This window comes from Rhinopithecus bieti, unplaced genomic scaffold (genome assembly GCF_001698545.2).
Source record: "Rhinopithecus bieti isolate Rb0 unplaced genomic scaffold, ASM169854v2 scaffold_65310, whole genome shotgun sequence".
Classification (NCBI taxonomy): Eukaryota; Metazoa; Chordata; class Mammalia; order Primates; family Cercopithecidae; genus Rhinopithecus; species Rhinopithecus bieti.
Window position 1 is genome coordinate 206,079 of NW_016824718.1, and position 19,661 is coordinate 225,739.

The following is a 19,661-nucleotide window of genomic DNA, read 5'->3' on the forward strand; positions in this document are numbered from 1 at the left end:
CCGCCCGCCTCGGCCTCCCAAAGTGCTGGGATTACAGGCATGAGCCACTGCACCCGGCCAACATTTCTTTTCTTTAAACAACCAGTTAATTTATTTTAGGTCAAGAATTTACCATATAACACTCTTTTTACATAAATTCTGCCCCACTTTTTTTCCCTTTTTTTTCAAAGATGATAACCATTCTTTTCCAAAGCGAACTTCTTTTATGTCTGTGGATTAGACTGTCTAAGGCCACAAGATTAGAGGTTACCGTAATATGGCCTGGCATGGTGGCTCATGCCTGTAATCCCAGCACTTTGGGAGGCTGAGGTGGGCGGATCACAAGGTTAAGAGATCAAGACCATCCTGGCTAACATGGTGAAACCCCGATCTACTAACAATACAAAAAATTAGCTGGGCGTGGTGGAAGATGGCTGTAGTCCCAGCTACTCAGGAGGCTGAGGCAGGAGAATGGCGGGAACCCAGGAGGCGGAGCTTGCAGTGAGCCAGGATCGTGCCACTGCACTCCAGCCTGGGTGACAGAGCGAGACTCCATCTCAAAAAAAGAAAAAAAAAAAAGAAGTTACTGTAATACATGTTACACTGCTAACTCTTAGCAAACTTTACTTTTGTTGAAAACCTTTTAAGTTTGGGATTTTAATTATCCTTTGCTATTAATAAGACCTTGTTTTGTCTAAATTAACTTAGAATTGGTATAGACGGCTTTTTTTTTTTAACCTTCAATTACCTGGGAGGAACCATCGATTGTCCTGTCCTAAAGGGAGTTCCTCCTAGGTCTGGTGGGACCTTTGTATGGTAATTAAGATTTAGATCCCCTGTTAGGAAACCTGCTGGGTTAAGGGAATTTTCAGTGGTTAATGTTAAATCATCCTTTTTCCCCCCCCTTAGGATACTTCTGAACTGATGAGGTGTGCTCACAATGAGGTTGCCTCTAAAAGTTATTTTTTTACCTTTTTCTGTTAGCAAAGAAGTTGCTGCTACAGACTGAATGCATCTGGGCCATCTGCGGGTTACTGGGTTAAGGATTTTTGTTAGGAAGGCCTCAGTGCTTTCGGGATACACCCTTGTTTACACTGACAACAAAGTGGTATTGGAGTGTTATGGCGGTTATGCAGAATACCTTCAATGATCAACTATAGGTTTTAAATTTACCTTGGTTTTTAAAGGAATAGGGTACACTGTTTTTTTTCTTAACTACTTGCATTTCTTTATTTCTCTTTGATTTTCTGTCTCTTTTTCTCTTTGACTTTCCTTTTGCCTCTGTCTCTTTCTCTCACTGCCTCTTTCTCTCTCTCTCGCTCTCTTTACTTGACTCACTCTTTGTCTCTCTCTCTCTTCCTCTTTCTCTCTCTGCTGGTCTTTTCTTGCCTCTGCCAGCCGCTTATGCTGCTGTTCTCTCAACCACTGTGGGGGGCAAGGGAGGTCTAAAACCAGCTGTAACCAAGTGTCTCTGTATGGGAACTGGTCTGGGTGCCCTGGCTTACAGGTTACCTTGTGCCATACCTTTGAAACAAGGGACCTGTCCAGGCTTCCTTCTGATGGCCAACCCATCTCTAATGCTGGCCAGTCTATCTTACACAAAATTTTAAGTTTTCCTGGTGTCATAGTACTCCATAAATCCTTTCTTGAAATTTTTCAACATAGTTCCTAGTGGGGTAGGCTTACTTTGTGCCCAACCTATGTTTCCTTGAGACAAAGCACCAGGCTCACACCATGCGCACACCACAAAACACAGAACGGGTAAAAGGGCACACACACATTTTACAGTTTACACCAAACCAGAATGAAAACCAAAATCAGAGTATGAAGAAATCCAAGCCAGGTCAAAACCAAAACCAAAGTATCAAGCAATCCAAGTCAAGTCAAAAACAAAAAACAAAGTGCTGGTACAGGCATGCCATGGGTGATCAGCCCATGCTTCCACTCAAATGGAGTGGGCAAGTTCCAAAGACTAGTCTTACCAAGTTTCAGTTGTCCGGACTCCAAGTGCCAGTTCCTTTCCGGTGTTCAGCCACTGTGTTGATCCTCCACGGGGGCCTACCATGTGCTGCTCTGGTGAGGCATTCCACTGGGGCAATTGCCTACCCAGGGAGCACTCTCAGGATCCGTGTCACTCAAACTGGCTGGAGTCCCCCGCAGGGATGCTCCACAGGGCAGACCTAAGCCACCCAAGGGGCTGCCTTGAACGTCCGTTAATCACCTCACTTCCCAGTCAGGGAACCAAGAAATGTAGCATGACAAACCACAGACAAAACCCCTCAGACATTGAGTTAAAGAAGGAAGGGATTTATTCAGCCAGGAGATTCAGCAAGACTTATGTCTCCAACAACTGAGCTCCCCAAGTGAGCAATTCCTGTCCCTTTTAAGGGCTTGCAACCCTAAGGGGGTCCATGTGAAAGGGTCATGATCCATTGAGCAAGCAGAGGGTACATGACTAGGGGCTGTGTGCACCAGTAATTAGAACAGAACAGAAGAGGACAGGGATTTTCACAGTGCTTTTCTGTATAATGTCTGTAATCTATAGATAACATAAGTGATTAGGTCAGGGGTAGATCTTTAACTACCCCTGGCACCAGGCTGTCTGCCTGTGGATTTCATTTCTGCCTTTTAGTTTTTACTTCTTCTTTCTTTGGAGGCAGAAATTGGGCATAAGACAATATGAGGGGTGGTCTCCTCCCTTATTCAGGTTTCTGCTGAGAAGTCTGCTGTTAGTCTGATTGGTTTTTCTCTATAAGTTACTTGATGCTTTTTTCACACAACTCTTAGAATTCTTTCCTTCACGTTGAGTTTAGAAGGCCTAATGATTAAGAGCTTTGGTGATGATCTTTTTGCGATGAATTTCCCAGGAATTCTTTGAACTTCTTGTATTGGGATATCTAAAGCTCTATCAAGGCCAGGGAAGTTTTCCTCAATGATTCCATCAAATAAGTTTCCCAAATGTTTAAACTTCTGTTCTCCCTCAAGAACATCAATTATTCTTAGGTTTGGCCATTTTACATAATCTCATATATCTTGGAGACTTTATTTCATTTGATCCTTTCATATTTATATTTGACTGTGTTAATTCAAAGTCTTACATTTGAGTTCTGAAATTCTTTCTTCTACTTGTTCGAATCTATTGTTGAAACTTTCCATTATATTTTGTAGTTCCCCAAGTATGTCTTTCATTTTCAGAAATTCCAATGGGTTTTCTTTTCTTTTATCTATCTCTCTAGAAAGTTTTTTATTCATATCCTGAACTATTTCATTATATTTCTTTATGTTTATGTTAATTTGCACCTTTCTCTGGTATCTCCTTGAGTAGCTTAGAAGTCAACCTTCTGAATTCTTTATCAAGTATTTCAAATATTTCATATTAGTTTTTGTGCATTGCTGGAGGGCTGGTACAATCTTTTGGAGGCATTATGGAATCCTGTTTTGTCATATTACCAGAATTTCTTTTCTGGCTCCTTGTCACTTGTGTAGACTATATCTTCTAATTGATCTTGAATTTGTTTTTTATTTGATTGTATTTCTTTTTTTAATTTATTTTTTCCTTTAATTATGTTACTTAATATTTATAGTTTACTATAGCCTAATTTGGTTCCTGGTGCTTTCGTGGATGAAGACTCTGTATGAGTTCCTTGATCGTTGTCTGATGGCTTCCTCAGATGCTGTTTGTAGTAGCAATGTACTCAGTGTGTGGGCAAGTTCATTGTCTCCTATGGTGTTGGAATGGCAGAGGTCTCTTGAAGCATATCTCATTTCCCAATGGTCTGCACTTTTGTATGTATTTAATTTTCCTCCAGTATTTTATTTACCAAGTTAATTGTTCAGGCTTCAGACCAGTAGGGGAGGTATTTCTGGGTAGGAAACAGTTATAGCCAAAAAAAAGTGGGTAAATGAAATACATACTGGAGGTAAGAAATACCAGCCTTGATTAAGGTGGCTGGGAGAGTTCTCAATTAGACACAGTGAAGTTTTATCAGGAGGAATGGTGGGAGCTACCTCAGCACCTGTGCCAGGGCAGGAAACCTATCCACCTCTCAGACTCACTCCTATCTCCATGTTCCAGCTATTAAAATCAGAGAGACATCTATTTTTTTTTTTTTTAAATTTTGAGACAGAGTCTCACTCTGTCACCCAGGCTGTAGTGCAGTGGTGCAGTCTCGGCTCACTGCAACTTCCACCTCCCAGGTTCAAGTGATTCTCCTGCCTCAGCCTCCCAAGTAGCTGGGACTACAGGTGCCTGCCACCACATCTGGCTAATTTTTGTATTTTCAGTAGAGATGGGGTTTCACCATGTTGGCCAAGCTGGTCTCGAACTCGTGACCTTGCAATCCAACCACCTCGGCCTCCCAAAGTGTTGGGATTACAGGCATGAGCCACCACGCCCGGCCTGAGACATCTATTTCATTTGTAGGAATGTTGATGTTCCAAGTAGAGAAGAATTATGACTCTGTCCCTCATGCAAGCCTGAACCTGTGGGGTGCTCCTCCTGTGGGGATGCAGTCACCCTGAAATATTCCAGGGAAGCTGTCTATAGGTGCACCCATACTGAGCTCCTGTGAGAGAAGCCCCAGGTGTGTCTGCAGAGGTGGACTAGGGGAGAAATGAGTACCCTTCTCCAAGAACCTTCACAAGTACCAAATCTGCCTGACTGTTGGGGTAGAGCTGCACACTTTCCCTGCGAGCCCAGCACTGCAATTGTGTCTCTGCTGATAGAAACTTTCCAACAGCAGAAAGATATGGGACTTAAGGTCTGCCATCAGATTTCTTTTTTCCGTGAGGTGTTCCCTTGATGTGGTGCTCTCCCCATTTCCCTAAAAGTAGGAGTTCTTGAGAGCCAATAAAGATCACTACAGTGATCACTATTGCTCTTCTGGGTCTAGCCATCCAGTGGAGCTGCCACACTCCATGCTGGTGCTGTGGAATGTCTGCTAGGGATCCAGTAATGTGACCTCTCCTCAAGTCTTCCTAGTGGTGAGTACCTGCACCAGCTCTGATGGGGCAGCAAAGGAGTGACATAGACTCTGTGAGATTTCTTGGTTATAGATCACCTTAGTGTTCTGGTTTTCTTGTAATATTAGTGAACTGATTACGTGGACAGACTCAGGACCTCCTGGTTAGGCAGGGTGTTGCAGGCAACGTTGATGGCTGTGGTCACTCACTGGTTTTCTCCTTTCTGGGAGCAGTGTTATTCTACCTAGAGACGGTGTTAATAGTCTGTGTCAGTTGGCCTCTAGCCAGGAGGTTGCTTTTGCAAAAGAATACTAGCTCTGGAGTAGCAGTGGGATTTGAGCTTGCCCTATGTTGCCCAGGGTTGTTATTCTGGTTTCTCAGGTGATGAGTGGGGCCATAAATCTCCCAAAACATTTTGTCCTTTGTGTTAAGCAATCAGGGCAGGTAAAGGGGCACAGCCAGGTGGAGGCTGGGTTAGGCAGGTCTTTACTCTGATTCTCCATGTACGGGGCAAGCTGTCGCCCCTGTGGATGTAGTGGGGAGGTTCTCAGGTCAATCAGGTAGTGTTCCAGAGAGAGTATAACTGCCTCTGCTGCACAGAAGAGTTCACACAAGGAGTAGGGAGTAGCAGGCAGCAGTAAACCTCACCCAGATCCCACACAATTGACAAGGCGGATCTCACACCTACAGAGCACCACTAGCAGCACCGACCTACGTTCTGGGCAGTCTGTGCTCAGAACTCAAGTCTGCCCCAGGCCATAAGCTTTCCATGCAGAAATAACTACTGCAGCATTCAGACTATGCCCCGCCCCATCTGTCCACAAGACTGGGTGCCTGAACCCTGCATTTGTGGCTTCAGCGCACTTCCCACTTGCCCCCTGGGTTTTGGCCAAGGGGTTTCATCCCAATTTGATGTTATATCATGAAATTCAGTTAGGTGCTTCTTTAAATCTGTGACCACTGCCTGAGCTAGTTGTCTGACTTCCCCAAGGCATGTAATAAGGAGTGACATCCCTTAGTCTGTGTTGAAGATGAGGACTGCCTGCAAGGCACTTCCCACTGCTGCTTCTACTTTCATATTTCTCCCTACTTCCTAAATAAGTTATAACTTTGGGTAAGGTTAAGGCCTTCCCCTGTGGCCTTGATTTTCAGGTTCCTCAGAGGGGATGTGTAACCTGGAGGCAGTCTCTCCTCCTCTCACACTCTGGAAATTTACAGTTTTTTACCTGTCTCGTGGTATAGGCTGTAGCCTACCACTTCTTTCAAAGGGTCTGTGGATTCTGTCAGCTTCCCTGTTAAGTTCCTGTGTTGCTTCATGGAAAAAGGGTTGGCACTGTAAAGCTCTACACACTATTATGTCCTTCAAAGTGAGAGAGGCATGTTAACACAGACTTCAATCTGCCATCTTGGAAAAAAAAAAAGCACCCTTTGAAAAATTATTTTAAAGTGTTCTTCTGTTATGGGCTGAATTGTGTATCTCCAAATTTCATATGTTAAAGCCCCAACCCTCCACGTGAATGTATTTGGAAATAAGGTCTTTAAAAAAGTAATTACGGATAAATTAGGTAACAAAAGTAGGGCCTTAATCCCATAGAATTGGTGTACTTATCTTTTTAATCCTTAATTGCTATATATTAGTTATGCATATTTATGGGGTACATGTGATATTTTAATACCTGTATACAATATGTAATGATCAAATCAGGGCAATTGGGCTATCCATTAACTGAAACATTTATCTTTTCTTTGTGTTGGGAACATTGCAATTCTTCTTTTCTAGCTATTTTGAAATATACAATGAATTATTGTTAACTATAATTTTCCTACTGTACTGCTGATACTACAACTTATTAGTTCTATCTAACTGTATGTTCATATCCGCTAACCAACTGGTATACATATAAGAAGAGACGCCAGGGATATGCATGTATAGAGAAAAGGCCATGTGAGTACAGCAAGAAGGCAGTCATCTGCAAGATCAGGGGAAAGGTATCAGGAGAAACGAAACTAGCCAACAGCTTGATCTTGGATTTCCAGCCTCCAGAACTATGAGAAAATAAATTTCTGTTGTGTAAGCCACCTAGTTTGTGTTATTTTATTTTTGTAGCTCTAACAAACTAATACATACATAATGTTTCTTACCAGGAATTGAAATATTCGTTAATGTACAAGCTTTACTTTCTACTGTTTTAATTATTTTTTATTTGTCCATTATTTAACCTTCAACCATTCTAAGTCACCATGTTTTACAAATACAGTACTCTTGTCTATGAACTATAGGAGCCTTTTTCTTTTATTAGCTAATAGGTAGAGTTATTCTCACAATACTTATTAAAGTTATAAATGTTTGATCTTTCTACCTTGTTTTATACAATGCTTTCTCTTTTAGTGGATTTTACATTTATTCGTTCTCTGTTTCAGTGTTGTAATACTTCTGCTGTTGTAAATCATTATTCCATTATAATATCACAGGTAGTTTATACTACATTGGGCAATCTTTGAGATGTCACTTACTTATTTGCAGCCCATTACCAAAGGTGAGAAAAATCAGTGCACATAAACTTTCTTGATCTCTTGATTTTAATGGACTCATTTTAAAATTTGTACTTCTATTGATTATCATTAAATAATTATGGTCTATTATTTGATATATCAGGTTTGAATTTTGTCCCCAGTTGATGGATGGAAAATATTTCTTTTCTTTTCTTTTTTAAATGGAGTCTCACACAGTTGCCAGGGCTGGAGTGCAGTGGCACAATCTTGGCTCATTGCAATCTCCTCCTGCTCAATTCAAGCGATTCTCCTGCCCAGCCTCCTGAGTAGCTGGGATTATAGGTGCCCGCTACCGTGCTTGGGTAATTTTTTATATTTTTAGTGGAGATGGGGTTTCACTATGTTGCCCAGACTGGTCTTGAACTCCTGACCTTGTTATCCACTTGCCTTGGCCTCCTAAAGTGCTGGGATTATAGGCGTGAACCACCCCACCTGGCCAACACATAATATCTAATTTTTACATTAATTTAAAACTATTTGATGACTATTCATGTGATTGAACATTTTCATGCTTATTGGCTATTTTATATAATCTATAAAGTTTCAATAACTTAATAGATTGGTTTTCTATTTCTTATTAATTTATAGGAATTGCGTATGTTACAGGCATGAGTATTTGTTAGATATGCTTCAAATATTATCTCCACATCTTTTATTGGCACTTAATTTTATATACTTTTATATAGTATTATCTTTTAATTTTGACTGTGTGATAAAGATCTGATAAAGATTACCTCCTCTGAATTATGAAAATATTACTTTATACTTCAATTTTTTATTCATCTATACAGATATTCATCAACTTATAATTAACATATATGTATATTGTGAAAGACTACCTATTTTCATTTCTTTTCTCATCTATATGTCTGATTATCTCAACTTATTTATTGCATATGCTACCACTTTCTTTTGATTTGAAATGTTTTTCCATAACTTAAATTTACATATAGAGAAATGTCTATTCCAAATTTCTCTGTTTTATCCATTGATCTGCATTTTTATTATGTACTAATATTATAGAGCTTTACTAAAACTTTATACTCTATTTTGATAACTATTAGGGCATATGCCTTTTATTTGGTTTCTTTACAATAATTTTCTTGTCTGTTCTCATGCATTCTCTTCTCCATTAATGCATGGATCTAGAATAAGTTTGCTAAATCCTATTAAAATACTTTGTATGAACTGTTCAGATTGAAAACAAATGTATAGATCTATTTTGGTGAAAATTCACATATTTATAACATTGAATACTGATAAATGTAGGTTTTTCCTCCCTGTATTAGGTGTGTTTCATGCCCTTAGTAAAGTTTAAAGTGTCTTCATAAAGGTCATGTACATGCCTTCTTAGGGTTATACTTAGGTACTTTCACAACAATTATAAATCAATTTTTATTTTCTATTATGTTTCACAATTCAGCATTGACAATGTACAGACCTTGTAACAATTTCTGTATGTTGATCTTAAATTCACATCCTTTTACCAAATGTTATTAAGTAAATAATCTTTCAGTTGAATTCCTTCAATGCAGAACAATGTTTAATAGTAAATGTGATAGTGTCCATTCTTGTCTTAAACATTGTTCTGCAGGCCCAAGACAATCTAATACGAATATTTTTTAACATGTAAAATATTACAAAAGAAACAATGTCAATATTTACATGTGATCTGATCATCTACTTAGAAAATTTAAGGAATTTTCTTCTAATGATTCCTTGTCACATGATATAATTCATATAGTGTTTAAAACAGCGCCTAGCACTTAATAAGTTTTCAATAAATATTAGTGACTACATTAAGTTTCAAGACCATTAACACATCCTGATTGATTGTACCTTTAATAGGAAATATTTTTCTGGATCTTATTAACTCAGTTATTTTCTCCTACATTATTTGGGAACTTTGTTATCTTTTTTCAGTTTATTGAGGTAGACACTTATTTTATTTATTTTATTCTTTATATTTTTCTAATTAAGTCACACTCTGAAATATATTGTAATTCTCACTATGGTCAGGCCCCCAAATTTTAACATGAAACATTTTCACTGACTGTAATTTTCAAGTAGTTTATAATCTCAAATAGAAATTTTTAACCCAAGAGATACTTAGATTAGTATCTAAGATAACATATTCTCCTAATTGTTCTACCTCACTGGCCATTCCTTCTCTCACCCCATTATTGGTGCCTTCTAATCGCCAAGACCTATAACCATCTATTTTCTATCTATACTTCTATTCAGTCCATAGCTTAAAATGCCATCTATTCATTGACTGACCTCAAAATATATACTGCCAGCTTGTTTCTTACTCTTGAACTCAAGGTTTGTATGTTCAACTATACAATTATTTTCTTGACATTTCTACTTGGATGTTACTGGACATATCAAACCTAACATGACCTAAAATAACTTCTGATACTTTCACCAGATTACACTTGTCCCTAAATCATCCTTACCTGAGTAAATTACAAATTCATCCCTGTAAGTTGCTCATGCTTAGAATCATTTTTATTGCTCTCTCTTTCCTCATACTGCTCATCCTATCTATCAACAAATCATACTGGCTCAACCTAAAAAATCAACCTGCAATCTTATCGCTTCCATTGTACACCCTGTTCTATGTCAACATCACCTCTTGCCTGGATCATCATAATAGCCTGTAACAACTTTCCCTACTTCCCACTTGTAGAGTAGAGTGATCTCAATACAGCTGTCGAAAGAATTTTTCAGAAATGTAAATCAGATCATGTTACTCCTCTATTCAAACTCTTCCAATGACTTCCCATCTGGTGCAGAATAAAATGCAAAATCCTTACAATCTGAAAGCTTCTGCCCTTCATGATGCCTGCTTTCTCCTACCTTTCTGACTTCATCCATTACTCTCTATCAGAATCAATCTGCTCCAACTCCTCTGGCCTTCTCAATTTTCCTTGACTGCAATAAGCACACTCACTCGCATTTGCAGGCATTTACTCTAGCTTTTTCTTCTTCCAAGAATGCTCTTTTACTCAGATAGTTACATTACCCGCTCTCTCATTTTCCAGTCATCTTTCTGGGGAGGTCTTCTCCGACCTAATTTAAAATCGTGTACTCGACCGGGCGCGGTGGCTCACGCCTGTAACTCCAGCACTTTGGGAGGCCCAGGCGGGTGGATCATGTGAGGTCAGGAGTTCAAGACCAGCCTGGCCAACATGGCAAAACCCCGTCTCTACTAAAATAGAAAATTAGCCGGGTGTGGTGGTGGGTGCCTGTAATCCCAGCTACTTGGGAGGCTGAAGCAGAGAGAATTGCTTAAAACCCAGAAGGCGGAGGCTGCAGTGAGCTGAGATAGTGCCAGTGTACTCCAGCCTGGGGGTGATACCGCGAGATTCTGGCTCTCAAAAAAAAAAGAAAAACAGTCATATACTGCACTTCCTGTCCCCACACTCGGGCTGAAACTCACTATCCTGCAGGTTTTGCCCTTCTCCATAACATTTAATCATTATTTTACACACAATATATTTTACATGTTAAGACTTGTATTGTCTCTCTCCTTTCAATAGAATAGAAACTCAATAAAGGCTTATCTTTTTAGGTTTCTTGTTTACTGCTATTTTCTTAATATCTAGAAGACTTCATGTTGTGTTAATGCTCATAAATACTCGTGCAATGGAGGAAAGAGTATTATTTTAAAAATTTCCAAATAGATAATTGGGAATGGGTGCTATTTCACTGCTGTTGATTTTTACTTTTATTTTATTGTACTATTGCAGAATTTATTCCATTTTGTTACGACCCTTTGCATGTAAAGCTTTCTGTGACCTTTTACATTTAAAAACTTAATCCTATGTTTAAATAATTTCATGCAAACATGTACTACTGTTATGTTCTTTTTACTAGTGTTTCCTGGTACATAATAAATATGTAATGATCATTTTTATCTGAACAATAAGACGGTTATTAACATCGATATCACACTTTGCTTTTGAAACCTTTTCTCTGTCATCCTATTCTCTCACACACAACCACACCAATCAACCTTATGTTAAAACAGCCTTTTCTGTCTTTCATGTCTGTTCATCTTTCTTCTAATCACTTTTGTGTTTCTTCTCCTCTGAATCCTAGGTATCTTAATGTCATGGATTCCATTTCATACAGTTTTGTTTCTGTGCCCTGAGTCTTCAAAATATGTTCAAATTTTATTATGGGATAATTTTTCTCTTTTTTTGTCTCCTAGCTATGACTACTCCCTTTGTATCTTAATCTATTTTAATTTTCCTCTCATTTTATGTATTTGAAATTTCTGTGCCTTGCCTCAAAATTTAAAGTGATCTTGGTCTAAATTTGATTCTGTTTTCTCATATAAATCTTTTAGAATACGTTATTCGTTCAATTTCTCCTGCAATACTTTTCCTTCCAAAAAGTTGCAGAAGGTTTTATTTGTCCTATTTTGTTTTCACTTGTGTTTGAATGGAAGAGCTTTATCCATCTTTGCTTCCCTAAGAATTTTGATGATTTCTAGTTGATCTCCTTCCTGTTTATCTGGAGACCATCAAATACTTAAGCTGGAGGGCAGAGATGATGGCTTCTGTTATCTGTTTAGTCAGTCAGTTTTCTCGAGTAGAAGAAGGTAGCTGGCAATATCTGAATCTTTTAGTTATCTGAAATCAGAACTTTATCTTGTGCATTCTTTCTAAACTTATGGAAATTTTCACATTTAGAACCAGTTTCATTTTTTTAAGTATATATCTTCCCACTGCAATAATTCTTGGCTTTAATTTTAATCTTCCCCACCATGAAAATGTCTCTGATGAAACTGTATTGTTTCTCTCATACCTTTTTTTCCCAGTCCGTTATTTTACTTCAGTGATTGCCACCTCATTTTAGAACAAGTCTATAATCCTTTTACATGCATGTCATAAAACACAAAAAAAGGCAATACATAGTTTTACTTTCTTTTGTAGCACTACTTCTGTAGCATTGGAGTGCTATTGCTTTGTTTTTTCAGGAAGGAATTTGTGGGAAGAATCTGTACTTCCAACTCTTTCCTCTAATAGAACAATATTAATGTGTCTGTGTTTTTTCCCCAAGAATTTCTTCCACTTACTTTCCACAAAATATTCCCACTATTTTGAAAATAACAGCTGTTTTTAAGTTCCCAGGGGCTCATTGCAACTTGATATAAACTATATTACATTTGGCAAGTGTTGCTTCCAGCTTGTTATTGAGTTTGGAATGATCCTTAGTCTCACTGCTGACAACATTTCTTATATTTATAACTTATGTAGTTGGTGTGGTGGTTTAAAATGGATGTTTACACATTTTTTGGCATAATTTCCTTCAAAAAGTAATTTCCCTTTCCTTGATTGTGGACTGCATTTAGTGACCCACTTCTAACAAATAGAATTAAGTAGAAGTGATAATGTATAACTTCTAAGACTAGGTCATAAAAGGTACTGTGGCTTCCTCCTTTCCATCTCTTGAATTACTCACTTTGGGAGAGAACAGCTGACATGTGAGAACACTCAAGCAGCTTCATGGAGAGGCAAGAACTGAAGCCTTATTCCAATGACCAGCACTAACTTGCCAAGGTATGAATAAATCACCTTGGAAAGTATAATCTCTAGCCTTCATCAGCCTTTAGATGAAAACAACCTGGTCAGTATCTTGACTGCAACTTCTGGGGAGACATTGAGCCATCACCACTCAGCTAAGCTGTTCCGATCTTCCTTAACCACAGAAACTGTGAGATAATCAATATCTGTTGTTTTAAATAACTAATTTGTAAGGTAATTTGTTACATAACAATAAATAATTAATGGAGTCAATCTCTGGATGGATGATTGGTGACCTGCATAAAGCCCCTATTTTATTGGAAGTCATGACAAATATTTTAAGTGAGAAAATGTGGTTAACAAATGATATAATATGTTATGATAACACTGCCAACAAATATTAACACTACTATTACTCTTATTATTAAATTTATTGCCACCACCACCTCTACTACTATAGGCATATGTGTATTTGTTTGTGTGTATTTATATGTTTATAAGAATGCACCAAAATGATAACAATGAGTATTTCCAGGTTGTGGGATAATGATTGTCTTCTTTTTCCCTCTTTGCTCTTCTGCATGTCCTCTATATTTTCTATAATCATGTATTTATTCAACTAATATATTTTGAGCAACTATTATGTTTTAGGCACTGGAAATATGTTTTCCGGAACATAGAAAACATTTTCTAGATGTTGGAAATACAATTGTGACATAAATAGATAATTTCAAGCCCACATTTACTTAGACATATGAATACTATGTATATTATTTCATATGATAAGTGCTAAGGGAAAAAAATAAATGTGGGAAGGAGAATGGAGAGTGGTGTTGCTATTTTTAAAATGTTGGACAGAAAAGACTTACTTGGGAAGGCAGTAATTCAAAAATACATGAGAAGATGTGCAGAAAAGCCATGAAGATTTCTTGGGCAACAGCATTCCAGCCAGGCAATTAAAAGATGTTTGAGTTGGATGTGTACCTAACATGGTCAATGGATAGTTGGAAGGCCTATGTGGCTGTAACAAATTGAGTGAGGATTATAGTAGAGGATGAGGTCAGAGATGTTAATGTGTGCCAAATCACACCGTACAGTCTGGGTCAGTAAATATTTATTAGTTTTACTATTAAAAAGAGACACTGTGAATAATTAAAAGAAATGATTAATGGAAAATCCTAAAACTCTTGAAAAAATATTGTACAAGAATATAAATATTTTCATCCAGTGAAATGATATCACCAAAATTATTACAAAGGACTTTTGTCAAGTGCAATATCCCAAAGTTGAGGAAATGTAAGAAACATTATCAAATTATATTGGATCAAATTAATTCATTATATTAATATGGTTTTCTCATCTATTGGCTATTTTAATACAAATAAAATCTAAATTAAAAGCTAAGATTAGGCTCCAGCACTCAGACTGGATTTTTCAATACATTAATAATAAACAATACCTCCATCTATAAAAATCTTATCTCTAACCCCTTCATTAAAAAAATTCAATTGTCAAAATAAAAGCGATTGTTTCCATTTTAAAAAAATCTTGCTGATCCAACAGAATATTCCAAATTTTAGCTTGAATTAATTTTACCTACAGAGATAGTAAAGACTGAGAGCTAGAAATTAAAACAAACATTTCTACTTGGAAAAACTGTTAAATTGTGAGGATAACTCAGAACATTATCTTGAAAAAGTGCAAAAGTTTATCAGTCACCTAAATGAAATGACCATCATTCATTAGGGGTTACAATATGTCCTAGATTAGTGAATCAATAAAGTAACTTTTCTCTCTTTCGTTTAACTTTCTTTACATTTGTTTATAGGGAAAAAGGAGAGAGATGGGGCAATGGCAAGAGGCATTTGTGGAATTCTCATAAAAAATACACACTTTGCCTCATAAAACTATAAACAGAACTACCATATGATCAAACAATTCTGCTGCTGAGTATGTATCTTAAAGAAAGAAAATCAGTGTATTAAAAATATATTTGCACTCCCATTTTTATTGCAGCATTATTTATAATCACCAAAACATGGAATCAACCTGTTTCCATAAATGGATGAATAGATTAACAAATTGTTTTTTATACACAATGAAATATTATTCAGCCTTTAGAAAGAAGGAAATCCTGTCATTAGCAACAGCATGGATGAAACTGGAGGTCATTAAGGTCAGTAAAATAAGTCAGGCCTAGAAAGGCAAACATTGCACGCTCTCACTCTTAAGAACTCTAAAAGGGGACCTCATGGAGATGGAGAGTAGAATGATGATTACCAGAAGCTGGAAAGAGAAAGGGTGAGGAGGAAACGAAGAGAAGTTGGTTAATGGGTACAAAAATATAGTTAGACAGAAGGAATAAGTTCTGATACTCAACAGTACAATTGAAAACTTAAAGTTAACAATAATGTATATTTCAAAATAGCTGGAAGACAATAATTGTAATGGTTCCAACACAAAGAAAAGATAAATGTTTGAGGTGATGGATATCCCAATTACCCTGAGTGATCATTACACATTTATACAGGTACCAAATATCACAAACTCCAAGAATATATATACCTTTGATATATCAGTATAAAAATATGAAAAAATACATACTGACTTCAGAAATAAACATTGAATAAAGGGCACGCTCTAGGCAAGAATTATGTATATTTAGATAATACGTGTATTTACTACCTGCTCTGTTCTAAGCCTATGAAAAAAAGTAGGTTAATAAGAAAACATAACCTTTGACTTTTTTCTTTGTGACATCCCTTATTCCTACATGTACACAGCTTATTACTGTTGAATAAAATCTCACAATCCTGAAGACTGGTACATCTATAAATTCATGGTCTCCAACTTCATCAGGGTCTTCAAAGTCTGTTGACAGTCCTTTTCCTCACCCTTGATCAGCTCCCATTCACATTCTTCTCATCAAATATATATCTTCAGAACTCAATACAAGCTCTCTATCCCTTACTCATGGTATTTAAGTTCTGTTCAATTCAATGTGTGCTTAGCACTTACTCTATGTCAGTCAATGTGTTAGGCCCTGAAGATACAAAGACAAATGTGATGGCCCAAACCTAAGCAATCCTATGATTAGTGGTGATCAAACTTTTCTGTCTTAAGAGTCCTTTACACTCTTAAAAATTATTGAGAATCCCAAAATTATTTTTGTTTATCTGCATTGTATCTATTGATATTTGCCACATTCAAAATTAAAACTGAGAAACTTTTACAATACTAATTTATTGATTTATGTTAAATGCCAATAATAAGCCCACTACAGATTGACATTATTAACATATATTTTCTTAAAAACTGTGATTTTTTATAAAAAAAGATAACGAAAAGAGTAGAATTATTTTACATTTTTGAAAATTTATTTAATATCTATCTTAATAAATATAAGAAGTGGATTGTCATAACAACTTCATTCAATCTGTTGTGATATGTTATTTGATTAACATATATGAAAACATTTCAGCCTCACACAGGTACATTGTTGAAAAGGGAGGATCTTGTAAACCTTCTAAAATTGTTTTAGGGACTCCAAGGGTCTTTGAATCACACTTCAAAAACCTCTGGTTTAGGGAATGAGATATTTACATAGATTATTTCAATGTGCTGTGCCCAGTGCAATTATAGATATATACACAGATTGCTGTTGGAGCACTTCTGTTCTTACCTCATCAATAAAATCTAGGCAACCAAATGTGAACCATTACACCACCACCGGGACTGTGCTCTCTGGCTGCCGCCACCACCCCTCCCTCACCTTCACCTCTGCCTCCAGTGCACATTAAAGATCCAAAGTCATGACTGACTCCAAGTATTTCACAACCAATAAAAAAGGAGAAATACTTGAACTAAAAGCTGAACTCAACAATGAAAAGAAGGAAAAGATAAAGGAGGCTGCGAAGAAAGTGATTGCTGTTATGACCGTGGGGAAGGATGCTAGTTCTGTCTTTCCAGACATAATGAACTGTATGCAGACTGGCAATCTGGAACTAAAGAAGCTTGTATATCTCTATTTGATGAACTATGCCAAGAGTTAGCCAGGCATAGCCATCATGGCTGTAAACAGTTTCATAAAGGACTGTGAAGATCCTAAACCTTTGATTCGAGCCTTGGCAGTCAAAACCATGGGGTGCATCCGGGTAGACAAAATTACAGAATATCTCTGTGAGCCCCTCCTCAAGTGCTTGGAGGATGAGGATTCCTATGTTCGGAAAACAGCAGCAGTATGCGTGGCAAAGCTCCATGATATCAACGCCCAAATGGTGGAAGATCAGGGGTTTTTTAATTCTCTACGAGGTCTTATAGCAGATTCAAATCCAATGGTGGTGGCTAATGCTGTAGCAGCATTATCTGAAATCAGTGAGTCTCAACCAAACAGCAACTTACTCGATCTGAACACACAGAACATTAATAAGCTGCTGACAGCCCTGAATGAGTGCACTGAAGGGGCCAGATTTCATCCTGGACTGCCTGTCTAATTACAACCCTAAAGATGATCGGGAGGCTCAGAACATCTGTGAGCAGGTAACTCCCCAGCTATCCCATGCCAACTCAGCAGTGGTGCTTTCAGCAGTAAAAGTCCTAATGAAGTTTCTAGAATTGTTACCTAAGGATTCTAACTACTACAATATGCTGCTGAAGAAGTTAGCCCCTCCACTTGTCATTTTGCTGTCTGGGGAGTCAGAAGTGCAGTATGTCTCCCTGAGGAACATCAACTTAATTGTCCAGAAAAGGCCTGAAATCTTGAAGCAGGAAATCAAAGTCTTCTTTATGAAGTACAATGATCCCATCTATGTTAAACTAGAGAAGTTGGACATCAGGATTCATTTGGCATCACAAGCCAACATCACTCAGGTTCTGGCAGAACTGAAGGAACATGCCACAGTGGTGAATGTTGACTTTGTTCAAAAAGCTGTGTGGGCCATTGGACGGTCTGCCATCAAGATGGAGCAATCTGCCACGTGCTGTGGAAGCACATTGCTTGATCTAATCCAGACCAAAGTGAATTATGTGGTCCAAGAAATGATTGTTGTCATCAGGGACATCTTCCACAAATACTCTAACAAGTGTGAAAGTGTCATCGCCTCTCTATGTGAGAACTTAGACTCGCTGGATGAGCCAGATGCTCGAGAGGCTATGATTTGGATTGTGGGAGAATATGCTGAAAGAATTAACAATGCAGATGAATTACTAGAAAGCTTCCTGGAGGGTTTTCATGTTGAAAGCACCCAGGTGCAGCTCACTCTGCTTACTGCCAAGTGAAACTGTTTCTCAAGAAACCACCAGAAACACAGGAACTAGTCCAGCAGGTGTTGACTTTGGCAACACAGGATTCTGATAATCCTGACCTTCAAGACCAGGACTATATTTATTGGGATCTTCTCTCAACTGACCTTGTCACAGCTAAATAAGTAGTCTTGTCTGAGAAGCCACGGATCTCTGAAGATGGAATTTTTTGAGCCAACTGTGTTGGATGAACTAATCTGCCACATTGGTTCTTTGGCCTCTGTGTATCATAAGCCTTCCAATGCTTTTGTGGAAGGAAGTCATGTAATCCATCGTAAACACTTGCCAATTCATCATGGGAGCACTGATGCAGGGGACAGCCTTGCTGGCACCACTACTGCAACGAACCTGGAACAGCCTCAGGTTATCCCCTCTCAAGGTGATCTTCTGGGGAGTCTTTTAAACAGGTGGCTATGAAAAACAATATCGATGTATTCTACTTCAGCTGCCTCAGACCACTCAATGTGCTTTTTGTAGAAGATGGCAAAATGGAGCACCAAGTCTTCCTTGCAACATGGAAGAATATTCGCAATGAAAATGAACTTCAATTTCAGATTAAGGAATGACATTTAAATGCTGACACTGTTTCCAGCAAGTTGCAAAACAATAATGTTTAGACTATTGCCAAGAGGAATGTGGAAGATCAGGACATTGTGTACCAATCCCTGAAGTTCACTAATGGCATTTGGATTTTGGCCAAGCTACGTATCCAGCCAGGAAACCCCAGTTATACGCTGTCAGTGAAGTGTAGAGCTCCTGAAGTTTCTCAATACATCTATCAGGTCTACGACAGCATTTTGAAAAGCTAACAAGACTGGTCCAGTAACCTCCAATCATGCTGTGATCAGTGCAAGTCAAGAACTCTTAACTGGAAGAAATTGTATTGCTCTGTAGAATCTGAACCCAAACACACTGAGGGCACCCTGCAAGGTAGTAACTAGTCTAACCTGTGCTAACATTAAGGCACAACCTGTTGGATAGTTTTAGCTTCCTGTGAACATTTGTAACCACTGCTTCCGTCACCTCCCACCTCTTGCCACATGCTGCTGCTATCTGTCCTTATTTGTGGGCTTCTCCATGCTGTGCCAATGGCTGGCTTTTTCTACACCCATTTTTGAGTATAGTTTGGTATTTTGTAATTGAGAGCTCATTTCAAAAGCAGAAAAGACAACAAATATTAAAGCAAGGAAAATGTCACTGGAAAAAAAAAAAAAAACTTTCTCATCTTCCAAAGCAAAACACCTACAAAGGTATCCCTACTCATACCCCCAAAACATCTTATTTCTCCAATCTCAGAAGATGAGGTGGATTGGCTGCTTTTTATTTATT

At 37.9% G+C, this 19,661-nt stretch overlaps 1 pseudogene; it reads left to right on the forward strand.

The window, feature by feature from the left end:
- The first annotated feature begins 16,819 nt into the window (after positions 1-16,819).
- Positions 16,820-18,749, forward strand: LOC108522376 (AP-2 complex subunit beta pseudogene; annotated as a pseudogene).
- Positions 18,750-19,661: the final 912 nt, after the last annotated feature.